This window comes from Acanthaster planci, linkage group LG19 (genome assembly GCF_054643075.1).
Source record: "Acanthaster planci isolate LZ-2023a linkage group LG19, COTS_SCS, whole genome shotgun sequence".
Classification (NCBI taxonomy): Eukaryota; Metazoa; Echinodermata; class Asteroidea; order Valvatida; family Acanthasteridae; genus Acanthaster; species Acanthaster planci.
The window spans coordinates 6,321,729-6,333,559 of NC_141795.1; the positions used below are offsets into that span (position 1 = coordinate 6,321,729).

At 38.4% G+C, this 11,831-nt stretch overlaps 1 long non-coding RNA gene across 1 annotated transcript; it reads left to right on the top strand.

The window, feature by feature from the left end:
• The first annotated feature begins 9,007 nt into the window (after positions 1–9,007).
• LOC110987330 (uncharacterized) lies at positions 9,008–11,825 on the top strand. Its single transcript, XR_002599246.2, has 3 exons — positions 9,008–9,095; positions 9,511–9,567; positions 11,109–11,825. It is a non-coding gene; the product is annotated as an uncharacterized LOC110987330 (long non-coding RNA).
• Positions 11,826–11,831: the final 6 nt, after the last annotated feature.

Consider the following 11,831-nt stretch of genomic DNA (forward strand, 5'->3'; position numbering starts at 1 on the left):
CTCACTCTCACTTTTACGGTCCCAACCTTTTTCCTACTTTCCCATGCTGTGAAGCACCGTGAAATTAAAAGTAAAATTCTTCAATGTAACATATCCAGTGACGTAAATGATGGACGAAACTTGCGATATACTTGTTGCTTTTAATGTCCAGTTTGATTAATATTAACACCTTGTAGAAATCTGCGTATGCACAATTTCGGCAGTATAACATCAGATTATTTTTTCTTTATACAGAATACTATTAAATATTTAATTGTCAATGTTGTTTTCTGCCTAAATCCACTACGAACACTTTGAAACTGCAAAAGTGATGGTCTACTCAAAGTGGAAAGAGCTTTTAACGTTGAACCCAAAACTCATATTTCTTTTCCTTCAACATTACATCAGCACCATGCAATCAGTCGTTACATTTTGACAAAAACCAAAACTGCGGACTCGGAAGATCAGAACGTAGAGTTTCTTGCATCTGGTGTAGTTCCACATACTGAGTGTCAAAAAAGCAGAAATATAACTTGAAAATGCAAGGTTTTGTTTTCAATGTCAAAAATTTGGAGATGATTAAAAAACAATTTACTAACTTTTCAGAAAGTGGAGAATTATGTTTACCGTCCCACGCATCTTTTTGTCGATTGCACACAATTATTTTCCTCTTGTTCATTATATGTGAGTCACATGATGATTTTAAAATTAAATTGACAAACACGCATGAAGGTTGCCAGGGTTGGAGGATGGGATAAAATAGAAAAAGTAACCCTTAAAAATCAGCCGTAAACTGTTATCCGGGATATCTCATGTCCGGTGCCCAGGCTTAACAAAGCATTGCTTGCAACTTTTATACAATGTAACGAAAGATACTGTCCTTTCTGTGATAACATGGGTAACTACACTTAGGGGGCGCTGTTCATAATTCAGATGTAAATCTTACCTGTGTAAAATTTAGATTTCTGTTGTATTTTCTCTTTATAAAATTTATCATTCAGACGTTTGGATTATAATCCAAGAAATTAAAAATGAATAAATAAATTAATTAATTAAGTACTAGCCTATTGAAACCTTTCTTCCACTAAGGGTAACGAAGTCCATCGAATATTTCACCTGCGCAATGATTGGTTTCCGCCGCAATGAATTCAAAATCAAGTGAATGCAGGAACGGGAACCAGTGTAAGGCATTACAATGAAATCAACACGTGCGGTGACGCGCGCATTCAGAAGTTCGCGGGCATTAAGGAAGGAGCTTTTCCCCGCGACATCTGGACTTTCAAAGTAAGTGTTCTGTTTTTGAGCGGAACGGAGCAGTTTTGACACCATAGGTGTAATTGGCATAGTTTACTGTTGTAAAGAGTGAATTGAAATAATTATGGTTCCAAACACCAATTTGTTTTCGCGCACGAAATTATTTTGACTGTGACTCGTTCACTTCGTTTCATTTCGTTTCATAGGCAAGGTTTGGTGGGCAGGGTGAGAGTTCCTTGTATGGACATCACTAATCGTCCCTTGCAGTAGATTATTAGCCATGTAGAAAATGGTATCATCATCATTTCTTTAAAAAGCCACGTTTAGCTGTGAAAATAGTGAAGCATCTTAATTGGAAACGCTTAATTTTCCAAACTAGTCTCATGAGGTTTTGCGACAGGGTGTCAAGTGACGTCTGAATATGAAACTCTTGAATTTTCAAGTTTTCTCTCAAAGTCCTCCGCAAATTGGCTCTTTAACCCTCTTTAAAATCAAGACTTCTTAAGGAAGCAAAGGTAATTTTGGAAGATAATGACTAAATTTTGGGACGAGCTCTTTGTAAAGACGCCAGTAATTATTCCTATAGTGACCTCTGGTTATAGTCAGAAAGCATAAACATATCCAGAAAAGTTCAATTTAGGAGGGGAAAAGACAATTGTTTACACAGAAAAGACAAATTTTCAGACCAGTCTCATAACATTTGTGCACAGGGTGTCAAGTGACATCCATAGGCCTATAGGGAATCTTTTTCAAAAAAGCACATTTTGTGGCTCATGATATTGAGGTATACATAGCCTATCTTGCAAAATGTATACATGAAACCAGATATGAATTTCATACAGGGAAATTTGTAAGTCATCAGGCGTACTGTTGTTGTATGCAAAAGGAAAAGCATAGTCGCTCCAAGGTCAGATATACACTTCCCAACCCAGTTTTCTTCCTCAGTAAGTCTTCTTTGTACACAAAGGGTTGGAGAGCCACTTGTTTGAGGACTTTGGAAGAAAATTTGAAATGTTAACATTTTTGGCAGTTGAATGTGTCCAAAAGGGAAGGATTGCAGTCAAATTTTGCTGAGCCTCTCAAAAGGTCTGGAAAGCTATGAAGCAGTGAAATGTAAGATAAAAATGGGACGATGTGTCAAATCCTGTCCCAGGGTCTTTTATTAGAGCTGCCCAGACTTGGGAAAACAAAGTTTTATTTCATGTTTTTTGGGGTTTTTTTTTGTTTTTTTTTTTACAGATGATCTCTGCACACCTTGATTTGAATCAGCAAGGAAGGCCAGAACCAACACTCGCTCTATCTTACAGCTTGCAGGAGGACAGTAGCAATGAAGATGCCTGCTTACTCAAACCTAATACGACATGATTCAACCATTTGAACTGGAAGTGAAACGGTGAACCCTAGAGTCAAATAAGATCAAGTATGAATGGACTTGCCTTGCCTTCAGGTTATCCAGGGTTAGCCTGCTGTGTAGAACAAATTGAACATAACAGATGTGCTATTTCTAAAAAACAAAGTAATTTTGCGTCCCTATATTGTATTTAGTCATTGTGCATCAATCTAGCCTATACCGAGCTAGTATTTCCAGATCATTTCCTCACAGCCATTTAAACAATGCATGCGAACCTCAACTAACCCCCAGCCTTGACTACTAATCATTTGACATACAAACCTCAACTAACCCTCCACCAGGTTCTTTTCAGAACCATACATACAAACGAAACATGCATGTACCTTCATGATGCTACCATAAACCTTTACTTTATTTAACCCCCTACCATTAACAAATAACCTGTAACCATAAACCATAACCCATTGCTTAACCAATTACCAATTTCCTGATTAAAGTGAGGAATGTGATCTGTCGAAATGCTGAAAAAGACTGAAAAAATTACTGTCTGGTTGTGTACTTCATTGCACACGATCTTCTTTTGTATTAAAAAATCAACATGGTATTTCTTTAACTTATGAGAAATAAAAGATTTGTTAGAAATTTAAAAGTAATTGAAAATGCCCCCAAATTGGCAATTTCCATGGGCAGTTTTTTAAAGTTCAACTTTGGACCCCAACAAGAACTCTGTAGGTTCCCTGGATAAATAGAGGTATAATCTTCAACAAATGAGGGAAATCAACATTAACCTCTGCCGCTGTGGACACTGAATCTTGACTTTGACTTTGAGAATTTAAAAAAAGGAAGTTCATGGACATGATACAAGCTGCCATGTTGGAAAGGAGACTGGTAGCTCTCTTGGAGAAAATGAACGGATAATTGTGTGGAAGAGACCTCAAGGATTCTGAGTGACCTATGGAAAGAAAATGATGACTGGATGTCTGGAATCGGTCCTGCAGAAGCTGTTCTCACTCAACCTTAAGGAATATCCACACAGGTGAGCATGACTTGCTAGTTTACAAATATTATTCATTTTGTAGCACTTCCCCCACAGATTCTGTGTTTTGAACGGCCTAGAGCTAGTCATATATGTCATTTGCCATTGCCGTCTTGCCTTAGGGGTCATCCATTTTGTCATTTTCATGGGCGCACAAATCATATGCTGGGAGGAGGGGGTGAATTGGTTGTGTATGCTTTAAGAACCTGTTAAAAATGATGATTATCATAGACCGGCAAACTATCAACCCCCCCCCCCACTATTGCACGTGTGCAGAGAGTGCGCAGGACTCTGATGTATCATTCATACAAACGCGGGTAACTTCCATTTCTTAACCACTCGACGATTTTGCCTGGTGTCATTATATGAAAAAAGTACACACAGGTACCAGGCTTAATTCACTAATGTTGAAATCACAGCGACATGTGAAACAGTCTTTGAGCTTCCCCACCAGCTGCGTCATGCGTGCATTGAGGTTCAGTACCCAGAAACAAAGTGTATGTTTATTTAAATATGCATATTCCCGTGTGTGGAAAGGTGCCTTGCTAAAATGCACAGCGTGCTTAATACACGCAAGTTTGTAACCACATAGCTGTATACTTTTTATAAGCTTTTGTGAACAGGAAAAAAATCAAATGAAAGATGCATTTGTTGACTGCTATTCTAGGCCACAAAAAATAGACACTTTTATTTTCAGAAAAAGTACCTGTCCATCAGCCAATTTGTCTTTAATTTTTATGCATCCGTAATGAAAGAAGAAATTTGTCCCGGGCAATCAGAAAACTACGAATGTTGAGGCCGGTCCTGTCCTTTTCCTTCTTCCACTATTCTCTGGTCGTCTATTGCACATTAACAGCCTTACATTGTGAGTTAGAATGGGTCCTGAGGCACCAAAGAGAAATCAGGGGGGGCAGAAAAGAGTATGCTTTGTACGCTTGTGAAAATGACAACAAAAATGGATGACCCCTTACAGCTCAAAAGAACCATACCTGATAGAAATGCTTACACCTGTAGCAACCAAAGAACTAAACCATGAACCTACAGGTATTATGTGCATATGCATTCTGGAGTGTTGTAGCACATTTTGCACACTCATCAAAGCTACGTCCACGTTAACGCATTTCATGAAGAGGAAGTTTGGACAAGTGCTGGTCAATTTTCAATTAATCTTTCTTTTACGCAGCCATACTTTTAGTATATCAAAATAATTAGTCACCGCTTCAATTGATCAGAATCTGTGGTGGAGGTGGTTTAAATCAAATACTGATTGCTTTATGTGGTGCAGTAAAAATTATCCTAAGGTGATCAAGTGTCATTTCCCAAGGTGAAGTGGTCAATATTTGTTTCATATTTGATGAACGAAATGAAATTTAAAAACAAATCCACAAACATGGTGTTATCAGACTTTTTGGCAACCTAGTTTCTAATTACACAGTATGTGTGTACCAAAGAAAGAACTGCCAATACGTTCTGGTGCCTAATACTTTAATTTACCTCCAAAAATGTTACGAGAACCTGACAAAACTGGACAGAAAATGATTTCTACTATTCTGTACCTAGATATCTAGCTGTGTTGTTCCTTGTTAACATTGACAGGTGTCCTGTGCTTTCTTGTATTAAACACTGCCACTGTACTATTGAGATGGTGTTTACAAATACTTTCCTTGATTTCCAAAGTGAATAAGATTCTTACTTTCATGTCAGATAAAGTACAACAATATGTTGTTTTTGTCATAGAAACCACACTCTTCTGTGACAAGTGAGCTGAAACAGTGGGGATACCAAAAAAGGAAAGTTTGGTTAAGGTAAGTTATCACCAAAAACCTTGTTTTTCAAATTCATTTTTTTAAAATTTCCCACGTAGGTAAGATTCTTTCTCAGCTGTATCTGATGAAGTAAAAGGAATTCTTTTATTTCTATAGAAATCACAGTCTACCATAAGGATTGAGCTGAAACAGTGAAAATGAAGAATTGAAAGTTCGGTTCTAGGTAAGCAATCACCAAAAAACCTCCTTTTTTTCAAACCAACTTGACCGTCACACCATATTGTGTCCTTTCCCCCTTCAACTTTCTCATTGTTTGATAAATTTTGTATGATTTTGTTTCAGCATCTGCTCAGAAGGTGTGACCGTCCAACTAGAGGCCGGGGGACAAGATGGCATGTTCACTAAGGTGAGGTAACCATTTTTTTGCAGCTGTGAACATGCACAAGACCCCCGGATTGCAAGATTCATCTGATTTGGAGAAGAGGATTGTTGCTGAAAATGGTACAACAGGAGATGGGTCATCCCAAGCAGAAGTCGGAGAATTCACGACTTGTATGTACATAAGGTAAGGTAACCACTGAAAACCCTGTTTTATAAGTACGTCCTTGATTTCTCAAGTGGAAGGGTGTTTCTTTTAATATTCAAAGTAAAAGGAATTCTTTTCATTTCTATAGGAACCACACTCTACTTTGACGAGTGAGCTGAAACAGTGGACTGATGAAGAAACGAAAGGTTGGTACAAGGTAAGTTATTAAAAACCTTGTTTAACAAATAATTCTTTGATTTCTAAAGTAAGTTCCTTACTTTCTAATTACTGTCTGATAAAGTGAAAGACCCTCTTTTCATATTTCTATAGGAACCACACTCTACTTTGACGAGCGAGCTGAAACAGCAAAGATACAGAAAATGAAAGTTTGATCAAGGTAAGTTATCACGAAAAACACTTGTTTTACAAATAATTCTTTGATATCTGAATTTTTTTCAAACAAATTCAACAATCACACCATTTGTCTTTTATAACCTTCAGATTTCTCATTGTTTAATTAATTTTGTATGATTTTGTTTCAGCATCTGCTTAGAAGGTGTGACCGTCCAAGTAGAGGCCGGGGGACAAGATGGCATGTTCACTAAGGTGAGGTAACCATTTTTTTGCAGCTGTGAACATGCACAAGACCCCCGGATTGCAAGATTCATCCGATTTGGAGAAGGGGATTGTTGCTGAAAATGGTACAACAGGAGATGGGTCATCCCAAGCTGAAGTCGGAGAATTCACGACTTGTATGTACATAAGGTAAGGTATCCACCAAAAACCCTGTCTTATAAGTACGTCCTTGATTTCTCAAGTGGAAGGGTGTTTCTTTTAATATTCAAAGTAAAAGGAGTTCTTTTCATATTTCTATAGGAACCACACTCTACTTTGACGAGTGAGCTGAAACAGTGGACTGATGAAGAAACAAAAGGTTGGTACAAGGTAAGTCATTAAAAACCTTGTTTAACAAATAATTCTTTGATTTCTAAAGTAACTGAGTTCCTTACTTTCTAATTACTGTCTGATAAAGTGAAAGACCCTCTTTTCATATTTCTATAGGAACCACACTCTACTTTGACGAGTGAGCTGAAACAGCGGAGATACAGAAAATGAAAGTTTGATTAAGGTAAGTTATCACCAAAATCACTTGTTTAACAAATAATTCTTTGATTTCTAAAGTAAACAAGTTCTTACTTTCTAATTACTGTCTGATAAAGTGAAAGACCCTCTTTTCATATTTCTATAGGAACCACACTCTACTTTGACGAGTGAGCTGAAACAGTGGATATAAAGAAAAAGAAAGTTTGATTAAGGTAAGTTATCACCAAAGTCACTTGTTTAACAAATAATTCTTTGATATCTAAATTTTTGTAAACAAATTCAACAATTACACCATTTGTCTTTTATAACCTTCAAATTTCTCATTGTTTAATTAATTTTGCATGATTTGTTTCAGCATCTGCTCTGAAGGTGTGACCGTCCAAGTAGAGGCCGGGGGACAAGATGGCATGTTCACTAAGGTGAGGTAACCATTTTTTTGCAGCTGTGAACATGCACAAGACCCCCGGATTGCAAGATTCATCTGATTTGGAGAAGAGGATTGTTGCTGAAAATGGTACAACAGGAGATGGGTCATCCCAAGTAAAGGCCGGGGAATTCACGAATTGCATGTTCATAAGGTGAGGTAACCATTTCTTACAGGCGTGAACATGCACAAGAACCCCGGATCATGGCAACTAGGCTTGGTAAAGTAACTCTTCATTTTCATATCCAAGCAAACGTGAAACACTCTTGTTCAGGTTTGCTTCTGAACCATCCTGGGGAACTTTTTTGAAATCAGTTTTTGAGTATTTCCAAATTTTACTGCTAGCTTCCTCAAGAAGAAAAATTGAAGAACAAAATGATTGACTGGTTTATGAAAATTAATTTTCAAAATGCATTGCAGAATTGAAATCAATTTTTCTGAAGTTGGCCAAGGTTTCTTGTTATTAGTGACATGGATCAATTTTAAGTCAGTTCAGTATTTTCCCAGAATGGTTCAGCTGCATGCTGTGATTGTGCGGTGGTGGGTTATGTGTTGTGATTGTGCGGGGTGGTGGTCTCTCACAGGTCATCGGCTCAAATTGAGCATATCTTGCAAGTCTAATTTTATTACGGACTATGGGATCAGCTATATCCCGATGTCCTCAAGACGGGTGATGGGATCTTCTATATCCCTACATCCCCAACGCAAGACCAGCAGGACCATGGGATCTGCTATATCCCTATGTCCGTCCGGGGGCGGATCTTGGGTGGCAATGAAAAGGGGGGACAACTATGACTCGGCTCCTTGGGGAGCTTGCCTGTTCAGATTATCTGAAGCTTCATTTGCCATAGTTTTCTCGTTGAGAGAATATATATATGATTGTCATGGCAACAGCATCAAATATCTTATTGGGGTCAGTGAAAATGAATTAAAAATAAATGGTCCACTCTGAGAAATTGTGTAGAGTAAGGTTAGGGAACGTGCCCCTGGATCCGTCTCTGCTGCAAGGCTCCACCAGCGGTCACCTGTAGGGCTTAGGTAACTCCCCTTCAGGGACTTTTTTCTTAGTAGTGAAACCTGAAAGTTTCACTATAGGATTTTTTTCCTTTAGCTCAGTTGGATCTGTTATATCCCTCTGAGAAGTGCAGAGACTATGGGATCTCCTATATCCCTATGTCGTTAGGGCTTAGGTGGGTGCGGAGATCGATCTAAAATTGGAACTCGCTCCAGTTGGAGTCCTGGGGGGTTTCAATGCGAGTTGTGCGGAAGGGGCTAGGCAATTCGTGAGTCTAGTCCTACCAACGCTTCTGTTAGCCAAAAAAGATGCAGGTAGTTGTGTCCCTCGTGTCGAGGGCCGCGGACCTCTTCCATAGGGGCGTGGCCCTGTTATCATTGGGGTTAGCAAGGCGCTGGTACGTCCTCTCACCTACCCGGGGGTGGGAGGGCGCGCGTGAGTAGGCAAGGGCACTCTCCTTCGGGAGGGCGGACCGGACAGTGGCAGATGGTGCCCCTGCGGCCACAGGGTAGTACCAGTCTGTCCAGCGATGGGCCCGCTAATTGCCGAAAGCGTGCGGGGCTGGTATCCTGGGACCTTCACGTGGTGGCCCTGTTTTCACTAACCTTACCAGGATAATCACTTTACTGCAGCTTCAAAGGTGAGCATGCGACTGTACTCAACAAAGCACTTTCCTAGACAACTTTGTTTATTCTTAATTTTATCTCTCTGCTAGTGATTGGTTTTCTTATTTTCAAGAGCATACAAAGAGTAGTCTTTTGACCCCTTTACACCTCCTGATGAAGAGTGGAATTTCGGCATCACACTTCAACACCACTCACTGTTTGTCTTGTTGCATGAGACTGCTAACTAAAAAGTTCAAAACTTATTCAAAGATTTAAAAAATTTCCGTCAACAGAAAGAGACCTGAAGATTATGACTGATTCTCAAAACGAAGTGTCTACATTTTCAAATCTCTTATTTGGAACCGTAGTCAAGTTGAAGCAAGAATGTGTCCTAAAATTGAAATACTTTCCACTTTGGTAGTTTCTTTTTTTTCTTTTTCATTTTGACAGGAAATGAAGAACTCTGAAGCGATATGTGAGGAACATGATGATCAAAATCTTTTACTAGTATGTAATTTTGCCATTGTTAACTACAGCTAGATCATTGCAGCGACAAATGCATTGGTGGCATCCTCCCCCCCACGAAAAACCTCAATAACCGCGCCTCCTCCTGGCCTTGTTTTGTTGATTGAGGACTCGCAATTGTTTTGCCTTGGATTATGAAATCATACTCCTCATCAGTCTTGTTTTGCATTGGCCATGTTTGCCAAACCATACGATCTTGGAGCATCCCAAAATATTTGCCGTTTTGATGGGGCAAGTAATTTTACATTTGTTCGAAATTAAATTAGCAAAGTTTCAACAACTTTCTAAAAAGGCAACAGATAAGGATCCAAATGTTTGTCGTCTTTTCAAGTTAAGTTCATAATCAGCATCCATGCCAATCAGATAGGTGCATTAAATGTTTTGTAGATTTGTAAGATTTTACTTTTGTTTGTTCATGACAGTTTTCACAAAATGAGACAATTTGACCCCAAATCATGATTTTTCAAGGTTCATTTTTTGGCAAAATAAACTAGGCTATGCAATGCTTACAACTCGATGTAGTCATTGTTTACCAAATCTACTCAAATCACCCGAATCACTGTCTCTGTGGGGCAATGTTTCAAGTAAACTGCATTTTTGTTTTTCATGAAGAGACAATTTTGTCTTCCATAGATATAACGTTGGCAATTGGATCAAAATTGAGGGCAAAACTGGCTTTGTAGTTTTCAGGAAGAGAAATTTGACTCCAGAAATGTATACAAAAGTAACAATGTTGCACCTGACACATGCTATGCCGTTTCAAGAAGAGACCAAAAGTCACATGAATTTTAGCTTTTCACGAACAGATAATCTTGTTTGTTTACAAAATAAACAACTTAAAATTCTAGAAATATTAGTTTTGTAGTTTTGTGTCATGTAACATCCCCTCTTTCATGGAGTAGCATTGGTGAATTTAAAGGAATGCTTAATTGTAGGAAATTAAGCTTTTGAAATAGAGACCAACTTCAAATGCAATTTTCTCAAAACCTATGTTTTGCAATCAGATAAGAAAATTGTCTCTTTGTGAAAACTGTGACATGTTTTTCTAAGGTCTTTGTTTTTAACAAAGATTGCAGAAGACTGTTTTGAAGACTGACTTTGAGTTATCCCTTGTTGGGTGAAGCCCCTAGAGGCCAGATATCTTTACTGACGGATGTGGTCTGTGATTACCATGGTATCACCAAGGCATCTGTTGTGCAGAACATACGGTGTGTAAAATGCAACCAGATTGGCCACTTTCCTACAATTAGAGAGAAGTAGCAGCCCAGTTTGTTGTAGACGCTGGCATTGTGTGACAAGCTGTGTCCAAATGTACTCAGCTGTGGCCTGTAATTATGTACTTGTCCATGGGTAGTGGCTTCAGCCACTTCTCATGGAGTTGTGTCAACTTCAAGCCACAGCTCAGTGATTCAGACACAACCTTATCCAAAAGTGAGAACTCGCAGCGCTTTTTATTCACCTTTCATTCACCAAATGTTTTTGCAATACATTTTAAGCTCTTTTACTTATTGGGTCCTTCACAGGATTTAATTGGTGGTGCTGATTCTGATGACAGTCCCCTCACCCCTAGGAAGCCTACTAGGTACAGAGGACATGGTCATGGCATGAAGAAAGAGAGGACATCTCAAGATCCTGCAAGAAGCCAAAAACGGTCATGGGCAGCAGCAGTATGACAGTGTGATGCACTGGATCCAAACCTGCGAGACGGAATTGCGATAGGGATTCCTGTGATCATCATTCGTCAAAACATTTGATGTTAGAGATGACAGTTCTAGATGCAAAGTGTGATTTATACCCATAAGTGAAGAAACCTGACATGTGCAATTTGCCTCTTGGGAAATTTCTCATTTCCTTGAAATCTTGCCTTTTACGATGCCTTTGACAGGCTTTTGCCTTGAAGTCATTTTATGTAGTGCAACTGTAGACTTGCACATTTAAATGCAATTTTAATTTATCAGGTATGATATTTCTTTGAAACAATTGGTATATTTTTTGCATTTAAACAATCAATTCATTTAGTAAAAGTCCATTTTTAATAAGATTTCAGTTGAACAGCAAGTCTAACACCTTGTAATTTGAGTTTAAAGATTTTGATGACAATTGCATCAAAACTAGATTCAAATATCAAAAAACCTGAATTTTATCTTTGAAGTACATTTCTGAGCTCTTTTAAAAGAAGTCCACTTTTGTCAAAATTTTATATTGCAAGGCTAACTAAAATACCTTGAATTTTTTCAATTTTTGGG